Source organism: Callospermophilus lateralis, unplaced genomic scaffold (genome assembly GCF_048772815.1).
Source record: "Callospermophilus lateralis isolate mCalLat2 unplaced genomic scaffold, mCalLat2.hap1 Scaffold_3351, whole genome shotgun sequence".
Lineage (NCBI taxonomy): Eukaryota > Metazoa > Chordata > Mammalia > Rodentia > Sciuridae > Callospermophilus > Callospermophilus lateralis.
Genome location: NW_027513890.1, coordinates 36,080 through 47,202, shown reverse-complemented (window position 1 = coordinate 47,202; position 11,123 = coordinate 36,080). Strand labels below are relative to the sequence as shown.

The 11,123-nt window shown below is 39.4% G+C and overlaps 1 pseudogene; it reads right to left on the bottom strand.

Annotated features, from left to right (window-relative positions):
* Positions 1-5,815: 5,815 nt before the first annotated feature.
* Positions 5,816-6,779, bottom strand: LOC143640578 (sorting nexin-5-like; annotated as a pseudogene).
* Between the last annotated feature and the right edge of the window lie 4,344 nt (positions 6,780-11,123).

The following is an 11,123-nucleotide window of genomic DNA, read 5'->3' as shown; positions in this document are numbered from 1 at the left end:
GCCCAAAGCAATTTAGACATGGAATAAATCTATAAAACTTGAGCCAAAATAACTTTCTCTCCTCTATGTTGTTCTTTTCAGTTATTTTGGTCACAATTAGAAAACGTTGACTAACAATTCCTTCAATACTTTTTCCCCTTTTTTGCATTTTTTTCTAACTTTCATATATAAGAGAAAACATAAAACTTGACATTCTGAATTAGGCTAAATTTACTTAATATATGATCTCAAGTTTCATCCATTTATCTGCAACTTACATGATTTAATTCAGAGAATATATCTTCTAAAATAGCATATAGATTGTCAGAAAGGATCAAGACAAAGAAATAAAGTTAAGGGGATGGGAAGGTGGAGATCAATTTGGTTAATGGAGACCGATCTTGTTTGATTTCAATGTAGAGAAGCACTTTCCCAAGTATGCTTTTGAAATACTGGTGATAATTGAAACCCTATCAGGAGTCTCACAAGGTCAAAGTAATGTTCATAATAATAAGTTGGCATTTTTCTTTTCACACTCATTCTCTCAGGAATGTGCCCTGGGTTCTTCAGAGCTATATTATATGTGATGATGCCATTATTTTGATGGTCAATGAAATGATGGAATAAGTAGTATGTGTTCCTGTGTTTTAAAAAAAAGGTATCATGGAATTTCTAACATAAAATATATTGATGAACAAAATCTATTTGGACTCCTAAATAATATAACGTCCACAATACTGTGGGAACTTTTCTAACCCTGTTTCAAGGAGCATATGAGTAGTCTGACAGCCAATAGGTGACTTTCAATGTGTTTTGTGTAGCAAAATGGCATATTTGGCGCTTCCTTTAAAGGATAGTATGCTGGAAGACCACAAAATGGGCTGGAGAAACCACTGTGGAGAATAGGAGGGAAATTACAAGTCTGCTAGAGGAGCCCAGGTGAGGGATACATGCTCCTGAAGCAGGAATGATAATGGGAAAGAGAAAAGCAGCAGGCAAGACATTATGGACAGGTGGCCATTACTGGATGTGATGAACATGGGGCTTGCTAGAGAGTGAGACGTTAAGAATGCACAGCTTTGATTCTAGCTCCTTATGATGGTCTATTTTTTTACATCAACTTGACTGGGTCATGGGATCCCCAAATATATGCTCAAACATTATTTTGTATATTTCCATTAGGACATTTTTTGGATGTGATTAACATTTAGACTGAGTAAAATGGTTTGTATTGGACCTTATCTAATTAGTTAATAGCCTAAATACAACAAAATGCTAAACTTTAACTTATTAGAAGAGTATTCTTCTATTTTACTCCCCCCCAACACCATTTTTTTCTTTTTACAGAGCTGGGCATCAACAGTAAGTCTTGTGCATGCTAAGCAAGTTCTCTGCCACTGAACTGCACTACAGCACTCCCTAATGGCCTTGGAAATGGGACTCTTGCAGGCACTCTTGTGGTCTTTGGACATACTGAGATATTAGCTCTGTATATTTTGGACTTGCAGCTTTCATGATTGTGTGAGTTGCTTGGTTATAATATAAATTACATTCACATATGTATGTTTGTACCATGAGTTCTATTTCTCTAGAGAGTAGTTCTTGAAGAACAAATCTTGAATAAATTTTCTATGTTTTTGAAAATTGACTCTCTACTATATTGACTTAAAACATTAATGATTCTTTTTTCAGTAGTAAAGAGAGCATGATAGTCCATGACATGATATGACTAAAGAGGTAGAAAAAAAATCCCCTTTCTAAATTCCTAATCAAGCACAAAAAACAAGAATTTGGGTGATTACATATATGGTACTTGTAAATATTCTGTTCTAAATTAATGCATATAAAAACATTGCTCCTAATGTTGCAGAACAAAGTGGGGAGAGAAAAAGTTGGGCCCAGGGCTGAGGGCCACACAAATCTACTTGAAAGCTTTTCTGTCCTGAGAGAGATTTTATCTCCCATAGCTGCAGAGTTTATTTTCATTTAAAATCAAACACAGAATCTTATCCTTTAGCTGATTTAATTACAACTCACATTGAATTGTCATCTTCACAGGATGTCTACTCTTAATGTAAGGACATTCATTTGGAAGAAGTCCATTGAATTGCGAAGATAAGTAAAGACTGAAGAACTTAGAGAAAATGAATCCCTAAATTCCAATGATAGTCTTTGCCAGTAGAAGCAACTTATTCAAAATCATCTGAGGAGTTAACCTTGCATTACCTATGGAAAAATAATACCTTCATCCCCACACCAGCCAGTTGTATGGCAAAGGAATAATCCTCTACTCTGGACCTAACCCTTCATTCCTCATGGTTCTAATCCTATAATTAGAGTCTGAAACCAGAAGGCCCCAGGGTTAAGTGCAACATGTGAACCATGAAGAGGTGAACCATACTCCATAAGAACAATTTGAGTTTTCCAGTTTATACAAGAAAATTGGAGTTTACATGTGAAGCAAATATTAGAGATGGGATAACAAGGAGGGGAACATACAGTTGGATCTTGCTGAGTTTATTGATATGAGTTTACTAAGTGCAGTTAATTTTAGAGCTTGGGGACTTAGAAAAGGCTTTCAAAGTATATATAGTTGGCTGAAACATGATTTGAAAAATGGCTCACAGTGAATGAGTTAGAAGTGTCAGACCAGTCTTGATTTAATGTAGACATATGGATTGTAAGACTTAGAGGATTTCAATGTCAGAGTGGATTTGTCACTTAAGATCTTGTCACCCATATTTGGAGATATACTTTTCCTGACAACTGTGAGAAACAAATAAGTGAGGGGAGCCCAGGCATTCTTGAGGACTTGGTGACTGCTCTTCCCTGTACACAAGTCAGTGTAGTGGGAACTGTGGCCACTGAATTGGGAATTCTGAATTCAATGAGAGTAGCTGGATACCAGGATTGCAGGAGCCAGGTGACAGAAACTAACTGTAAGGTAATGAGTCAAAGCAACAATCAGAAGAGTCTGCCTCATGTAGGACTATGGTGTTGGTTACTTGATCAAGGTGTTCCCAGAAATTAAATAGATAGGACTACTAAATTCATGTTCAGTTTAAGCAGGAAAGTACTAGGTCAAGTGAACAAATGTCTAACCTGTTGTCCCTCAATCAATTCCTAGGCTTGAGTTTGTTTACAGATTCACAATATTTTGAATGGAAGGGAAAGGGTCCTGGTACACTGCCAACATTTATATTGTTAGTGTTTCTCCCAGTCTTCCTCAAAGGAACCTATGGTCTTTTATCAGGTTAAATGCAATGAGAAAAAGGAAATAATCAGAAATTTTGGAGACTACTGAATACATGGGCTCTGAACTAAAATTAATCCTAGGAGACTAAACATCAGTGAGGTCTACCTGTTAGGCATATGGAGGTCCAGTGATCAGTGGAGTTTTATCTCAGTTCTCTCTCCTAGTGGTTTTCTGTGTTCACAGACTCATTCTGTGACTATTTTCCTGGATCTGGAATGTATAATTGGCATAGTCATAATCATCAACTGCAATGATTCCCACAGTGATTTCCTGACCTATGGATTTAGGGCTATTATGATGCAAAATGGTAAATGTCATACAGTAGAACTCTCCCTTCCTAGAAGAAAGTCAAAAGCCAAAAACAGTACCACATTCCTGAAGGGACTGGAGAGTAGTGCTGCCATCAAGGACTTGAGAGATGTAAGGTTGGCGATTTCCACATCCTCATTCAACTTTCCTGTTTACCCTGTGCACAAAACAGATGGATTCTTTATATATAACTAGAGATATCAAAAATTGTGCTCTATAAGTGTAATAAGAATCGTAATGCATTTTGCTGACATATATAAATAAATAAATAGAAAAAAAACAGATGGATCTTAGAAAATTACAATGAATTATTCTAAGTTTAACTAGGTATTATCTCCAATTGCAGCTACTATACCAGATTTGGTTTCATTGCTTGACACATCCTTGGCACATGGTATGCAGTTATTGATTTGAAAAATTTATTTTTCTCCATTTTCTGTCAATTAGGTCCACCAGAAAGAGTTTGCTGTTTTCTGGCAAGGCCATAAATACACATTCTTTGTCCTTCCTCAAGGGTATATCAACTCTCTAGTCCTTGGTTTTCACTAGTTTCCGTTCCATATGATGTTATGCTGGTCCATTCTGTTGGTTGGACCTAGTGAAAAGATACTACTTCATACATTTTAAGATAGTTCCTGCCGCAGTCTGGCTGGGCACAAAATCACGAGCCACTCACAGCCTTGTAGATTCAAACAGCAATTCTTTATTCCCAAACTCTAACCGGCACTCTACACGCACGTTCTGGGAAAATCCACACCTCCACCGGGCTCTGCATACCAAATACTCTCTGAATCCCGTGAGAACTCAGCGGGAACTCAAGGAGAGGGCGCCTGAGGCAGCAGGATACGCTGTATTCCCAGCAGGAGCAGGGTTACCTTTCTCAAATATTCATGCAATGTCACTGCAAATGACCTGGGTCCAAGGCAAGCCCATTTCCACAATGGAGAGTCCTCCCTCTAAGCAACATTGGGTAGGCTGACAAGGAAATTGCCATGTGTCATTCCTACTTGGCTATGACTCTCAGCAAGTTCCATGTGAGAAGGTAGGAAATAATTCTGATGAAAATTCAGATCTTCCTGCTAAAAAATTCAGAACACTGCTAAGTGTCTGGTGATATGAGGCCTGTTGAGGTATCCCTTTTAAGGTAAAGGGTAATTTGCTGCTCTCTTACAGCCAAAAAAATAGAGAAAAAATGCTGAGTAGAGCTCTTGAGATTTTGAAGGCATCATATTTTTTATTTTGGTGAGTTATACCAGTCCATATATTTTTTGTAGTATGCTGTATTATTTTATAGTATACTTCTTTCCCTTGTTATTATAAAACACTTGAGGTGACTTAAGAACCATGAGAGTAACGAGGAGAAAAAAAAGAAAAGCATCTAATGAAGGAATGGAATATCTGTTAGCTGTAACAAGTACGTGTTCTTATTTGTTGAACTGGAACCTCTCTAACATAATCAGTCTGTGGGGACATGGGCACATGAACTAGGGAAACAGACATGGGACTGGTGCTTGTGTCTACTCATTTCCAGAAGGCACATGTCTTCTACACCTTTTCTTAAGTGACTGAAGACAAACTACATGAGAATCCAGTATTTACATTGTGCCCATTTTGAGGCATTAAATGCATAAGGAAAAGATTACTTATGTCCAAGTAACATGCAAAAAATATTTTTTTAGAGAGAGAATTTTTCAAAATTTATTTATTTATTTATTTTAGTTATTGGCGGATCTTTGTTTGTATGTGGTGCTGAGGATTGAACCCGGGCCACACGCATGCCAGGCGAGCACGCTACCGCTTGAGCCACATCCCCAGCAAAAAATATTTTTAGGGGCTGGGATTGTGGCTCAGTGGTAAAGTGCTCGCCCAGCATGTGCGAGCCCCTGGGATCTATCCTCAGCACCACATAAGAATAAATAAATAAAATAAAGATATTGTGTCCAACTACAAATAAAAAATAAATATTAAAAAAATAAGGGCTGGGGTTGTGGCTCAGTGGTAGAGTGCTTGCCTAGCATGCATGAGGCACTGGGTTCAATCCTCAGCACCACATAAATATAAAATAAAGATATTGTGTCCACCTAAAACTTAAGAATAAATATTTTAAAAAAATTAAAAATATATATTTTTAAACCAACATGGTTAAGTGTTAAGATTTTTAGAAATCAGAATATTTATTCACATAATTTTAAAGTCATAGCTAATCATACTTTATGGTAATGATTTAAGTGATGCAGTTTTCACATTTGTTTCCTTCAGAGAAAAGGTAGATTAGTTGTTCTTGAACTAGTCAACACAGCTCTGCAAGAGGAGACATTCTTTCTGGCATGCTTTATTTTCAGTTCAGACACCTCAAATAGGTTTTTTTTTTCTAAATGCTGCCACTGTCTTCTGTTTGAAATTTATAAGCTCTTCTTTTGCAGATTCAGGAAGCTGTTCTAATTTCTGGCAGCAATTCTGCTGGTGTTCCTCAGCCAACTTGACATCTTTGCTTTTTTTTTTTTTTACTTTTTTTATTGGTTATTCAAAACATTACAAAGATTGCAGAATCTTTTTAACTGGGCCTTATCCAGAGCTTTGTTTGAGTTCTCTAGTTGATGAAGCCTTTGGTGCCTCTGTATGAGAGACCCTTCACTATAAGAGACCCTTCGCAGCCTCTGTAAGCATGTAATATTGGAGAAGCTCTGTCATCTTTAAATCTTCATCTGATGAGACTCTACCCTCTACTTTCCTAAGGTTTTCAAATTGTTCAGCAAACTTCAATAGGTATTTTTTGATGATCGTGGGTTTACCTAAAGCCAGGCTGTGCAAGCTGGCTGCAGTGTGAATATAATCATCAGCAACATTTGTATGAGATCTGGTCGTTTTGTCTGCTTTAGCACAGGAATCCTTGATCCTGTGGGAATAGTAAATAAGAAAGTTCTCTTGCTCCAAGAAGTCATCCACCTCCTTAACTGCAGGAAAAAGAACTTCATCAGCACTTTTCACCACACTTCTAAAGAAGCAACCAAACATCTCTTTTTTTCCACAGAATACTTAGATCCTTACTGTATTCTAGGAAAACATGAAAGTTGTGATTTACTGAGAACAGAATGAGAAAAAGCTACTAAAGAAATACTTCATGAGAGGACGTAATCTTCTTAAAGACAGCTAGATACACAGCTTCCAGTTATTGCTTCATCTTTGCAAATTCTTCTTTTGTCAGAGATCCTTCACCCTCTGCCAGTTTCTGCATCTTCTTTTGAGGACCATTTAAATGTGGTTTTTTAGGAGCAGGAGGAATAATAAGCCTAGTCTGTGGCTTCAATAGAGTATCATGTAGTCACACAAAGTTTTGATGTCACCTGGTGACAGAAAACTCTGGGCTCTGAAATGTGGGCTGTGGAGTCTTGGTGTGCACAGTCAACTTGACCTTATCTCTGTCACTGAGTGCATCAGGTATGTCAATCTTAAGTGAGGAATCAACATTCAGGTGCACAGAAACAGACCTCAGGTTGTCACAGTCCTCCTGCTGTTGCAGCTACTCGGGAACCATGTCTTGGCAATGCAGCTCTAGAGCAGGGGCTGCATGGCCTTACTCAGCACCACACAGAGGCCACTGACCAGAAGACTGTGACATGGAGAGCAGCACTGATGCTCTTCCAGTGAGGTACACTTTGACAGAGCACAGCCCATATATTGTTGACCGCAAAAGCTTCTGTGTTAGAGTGAGACCCAGGAAAGTATGTATAGTCTGCCTTGCCACCTGAGCCACCAGATACAATGGTGCTTGAATGGTGCTTGTAATATTGATGCTGTGAAGAGCCTTAGACAGGGCTCTAGGTGAATCATCACTCAGGCCTTCAGGATTTTTGAGCAAATCACTGTAATCACCCTCAGAGAACTATCTCCATTTTAGAGACAGGTCTTAGCCTGCTACCGGACTTTTATAGAGATTGGATATTCAACTATTGGCCACCAAGTTACCATGTGACCTGAGCTTCCCTCACAAACTGCTATAACCTGGCCCCCCAAGTTGTTAGGTTGCACGTGCAGTGCAGCACTGTCATTGAATGGAAGAGATACATATGAGACTGGATTGGGCAGGCCCTGATGGTGCAAGTACCATATCTAATGTACTGCCCTAAATGCCCCTGGCCCCACAGACTACAATGGAGGCAAGGAAGAGCAAGTCTAGGATACAGGAGATCTCCTAGATTTTCTCTTAGTATTATTATACTCTGTGAATATGAATTAGAATGGAAATCTCTTAGTATTGTCATGACCTGGGGACATCAATGGGAATTATAACTCTTCAATTCAGACTTAAGACACTTAGGGATGAATGTTTAGGTCCCTTTCCACACACAGGTAAAGATCTGCTGAGTTTTTGATGGAGACAAAAAAGAATATTAAATGGGTAGTGAAAGTAGATACAGTTGACCCTCTATGTCCACAGTTTCTGCATCTTCAGATTAAACAAACCTAGATTGAAAATTGTGTCTATGTACTGACTATTTTTTTGTCATATTCCATAGACCATACAGTATACCAATCATTTACAGTGCACTGTCACAGTGTTAGATATTATACATAATCTAGAATTGACTTAAAGCATACAGGAATATATAGTTTATAGGCAAATACTACAGCATTTGATGTAAGAGATTGAACATCCATGGACTTAGGTATTCATGGAGGAATCCTAGAACCAATTCCCCTTAGATACATGATCAGTTAACACAATTGAGGACTGTAATTGTGTATGTTTGTGTTTTCTTCCCTCTCTATATATATAATGTTCATAGTCTTCCTTCCCATTTATTAACATGAGACACTTTGCCTTTGTACCATAGTATTTAAGCATTTTAAACTTTATACCATAGTATTTAAAATATTGGACATCCACAACAAGAGCACTCAAGGAAACATTGCTCTCCTAAATAACAAGTGGAAATCACCTCTGGTTCTCCCAGCTTGGATGGCAAAAGGCCAGGGAGGAATTCACAACTCTGGGCTGGCAGGTCAATCTCACATATGGAGCCCACATCCTTGCTGGGCTTCCATATGGTCTCCCTACTCCCTGATAATTCGCTCTTGAAGAACTTGCACCCAAATCTTACTGCCAGGGTCTGCTTCTGGGACCCAAGCTCCAAACAGAGTTTGTTGTGGCTTCCTGAAGCTGTGAGAAGGCAGCCTAATACACAGCCTGTGGCCGATTGCAGTTTCCTCCAGGATTACAAGCAGGCTGTGACCTAATGTTCCAACAATTCCACCTTCCTCCTCCCTGAGGCCCGGAGAGGAGTCCTGGGCTCACAAACATGTGGGTGGCTGGGAGGGGCATCTGAACTTTTCGCCCACATCCTGCAAGGGAGAGGGAATAGGTTCCCTCCAGAAGCATGTGCTGGCTGTAAATAAAAGCTAAGTAGTACCACTACGAGATAACTGCAGGACACAGAAAAGTAGTTTCAGAGTGAGGGCAGCCATGGGCCAAGCTGACCAGATGGGTTTAGCTTCTAACAAAGAAGGGAGCCCACGCTTGATTTATTTATAACAGAAAACATCAAAGATTTTTGATAGAAAATTCTTCACCAAAACAGGATAAAGGTAGGGGCAGGAAGGTTGCTCAATTCTTAAAGGGTCATGCCCATCTCTGGTGATGCTTAGGGACCTTTTGGCAGAATGGAGGGGGAGTTCACTTGCAAAGGGCAATCTTGATAGCAGGGATTGCCGCTGTAAGTTCCCAATTGGTACCCCCTCGCTGGCTTCTCTGCTATAAAGGTCCTCATGCATCTCATGGTGGCTTCCCGCAGGAACTCATATTCAGCTATTACAGCCCACTGTTCCTAGACCCTCTGGAGGAAGGCAAATTGGCCTGTTGTTCCCCTCACCTGCACTGTTCATTATTCCCTGTTGCTCACACATGGTGGTTGGGGATGTTCTTCATCACCTCAGAGTTTAGTGAGGCAGAGAGTGGCCCCCTGGTTAAAGACATGATGGATTCTGGAATTTTCAGCCTTGGTAGGCCAAGTGCCAGTCAATTCAGTTTTTTCTCTGAAACTATGGATATAGGCCTGATCACTCTGGGGGGATGCCATTCGTGCCTTCTCCTTGGAAGCTTGTTCCCCACAACATTTCACAATTCAGTGGTTCACTGGGGATGACCTAATGCATGGAGAGCTAAGTACTCCGAACTCTTCTTGATTCCATTCCTCTTCTGGATGGAGGCCATGTTCCTGTTAATTACTTGAAAATAACACCTTGTCTTTACTACAGAATTCTTGCCAGCATGACCCACATTTACCATGGGTCCCTTCTATGTCCACCTCCTTACTCCTAGAACTCGTGGCATGTATACCATTTCCCAAGGGGTGGTCCAGTGGGGAGGTGAGTTGATGAGGAGTTCCCGCCTCAGGAGCTCAAGAGATCTGGGAACCGGGACCCTCATTTTTCCTGGACAGTTGGGTGTTTTCCCCCTCATAAGCCTCACACAGATGTAATTCCCTCTCTGGTGATAGTCTCCTATTTTGAAGGAGGTCTCCTTAGTGCTCTTTGGGAAAGAGATTGGAAAGTTCTTATAGCATCTAGATTTGGGGACTTCCATGTGATCCTAAACCAGGACTTCTATCTTCATAAATATGGATCTGGAGAATGTCTGTTCACCCTCTCAGAGAAGCTCCAGTTAGATGGCACCAGGACTTCAGCTTGAGCCAGACTGCCTCTCTGGGGCAGAGGAGAAGGAATATAGGAGGTATATATATATCTTCACTTGAACCATGTTCTGAATATATTTTTATCATTTTGTCTCTTTATGTAAGGATCAGATGAGACAAATCAGTGATGTTCACTCAAGGCATATGGACATTTATGCAATACAAGACTTCTGCTTTTCAGGGTTTGTGGGTGGTTGCTATAGACACACTTCCATGAGTTCAACAAATACACTGCCAGTGTAATGCCACATTATGTACAACCACAAGAACGAGATCCTGGTTGGAATGAGTCGTACTCCATGTCTGTATAATATGTCAAAATATGCTCTGCTCTCATGTATATCTAACAACAACAAAAACAATAAAATATATCCCTGTAAAAAACATGCATTGTAATGTATACAGACGAAAATACATTATATACATATTAATTTATAAAATGGCTGTTTAAATAAAGAAAAAAAACAAGAATGTTGGCTAACATGAGGCAATGCCAGTACAAGGCCAGGTGCAGCCCAGTGCACAGGTAGATTTCCCAGGATAAAGAGGTTTCCAAGAGGGATACCAAGATACTCAGAAAAAACAAGAACCCTTCTTTTTGTTTTGGTTATGATGAAGATGAAATTTGAAATGGTTGATGATTTTAATGAAGAGATTTTATAGTTAATTAAATGGAAGCAAAGGTGGGTTTGGGAGTCAGGGAAATTCAAGGATTAATTATGGAATAAAGCCAGCTTGCTAGGTTTTGGGATTTGTTACATGATAATAAAGGATCCAAAGAACAGTTAAATTGTGGTAGTGCTCTTCAAAGTAATAAGTAGAATCAAAGAACTAAAAAATGTTGTCTGAAGAGAAAGTACTTTTCTTTTGGTACTAGGGATTAAATC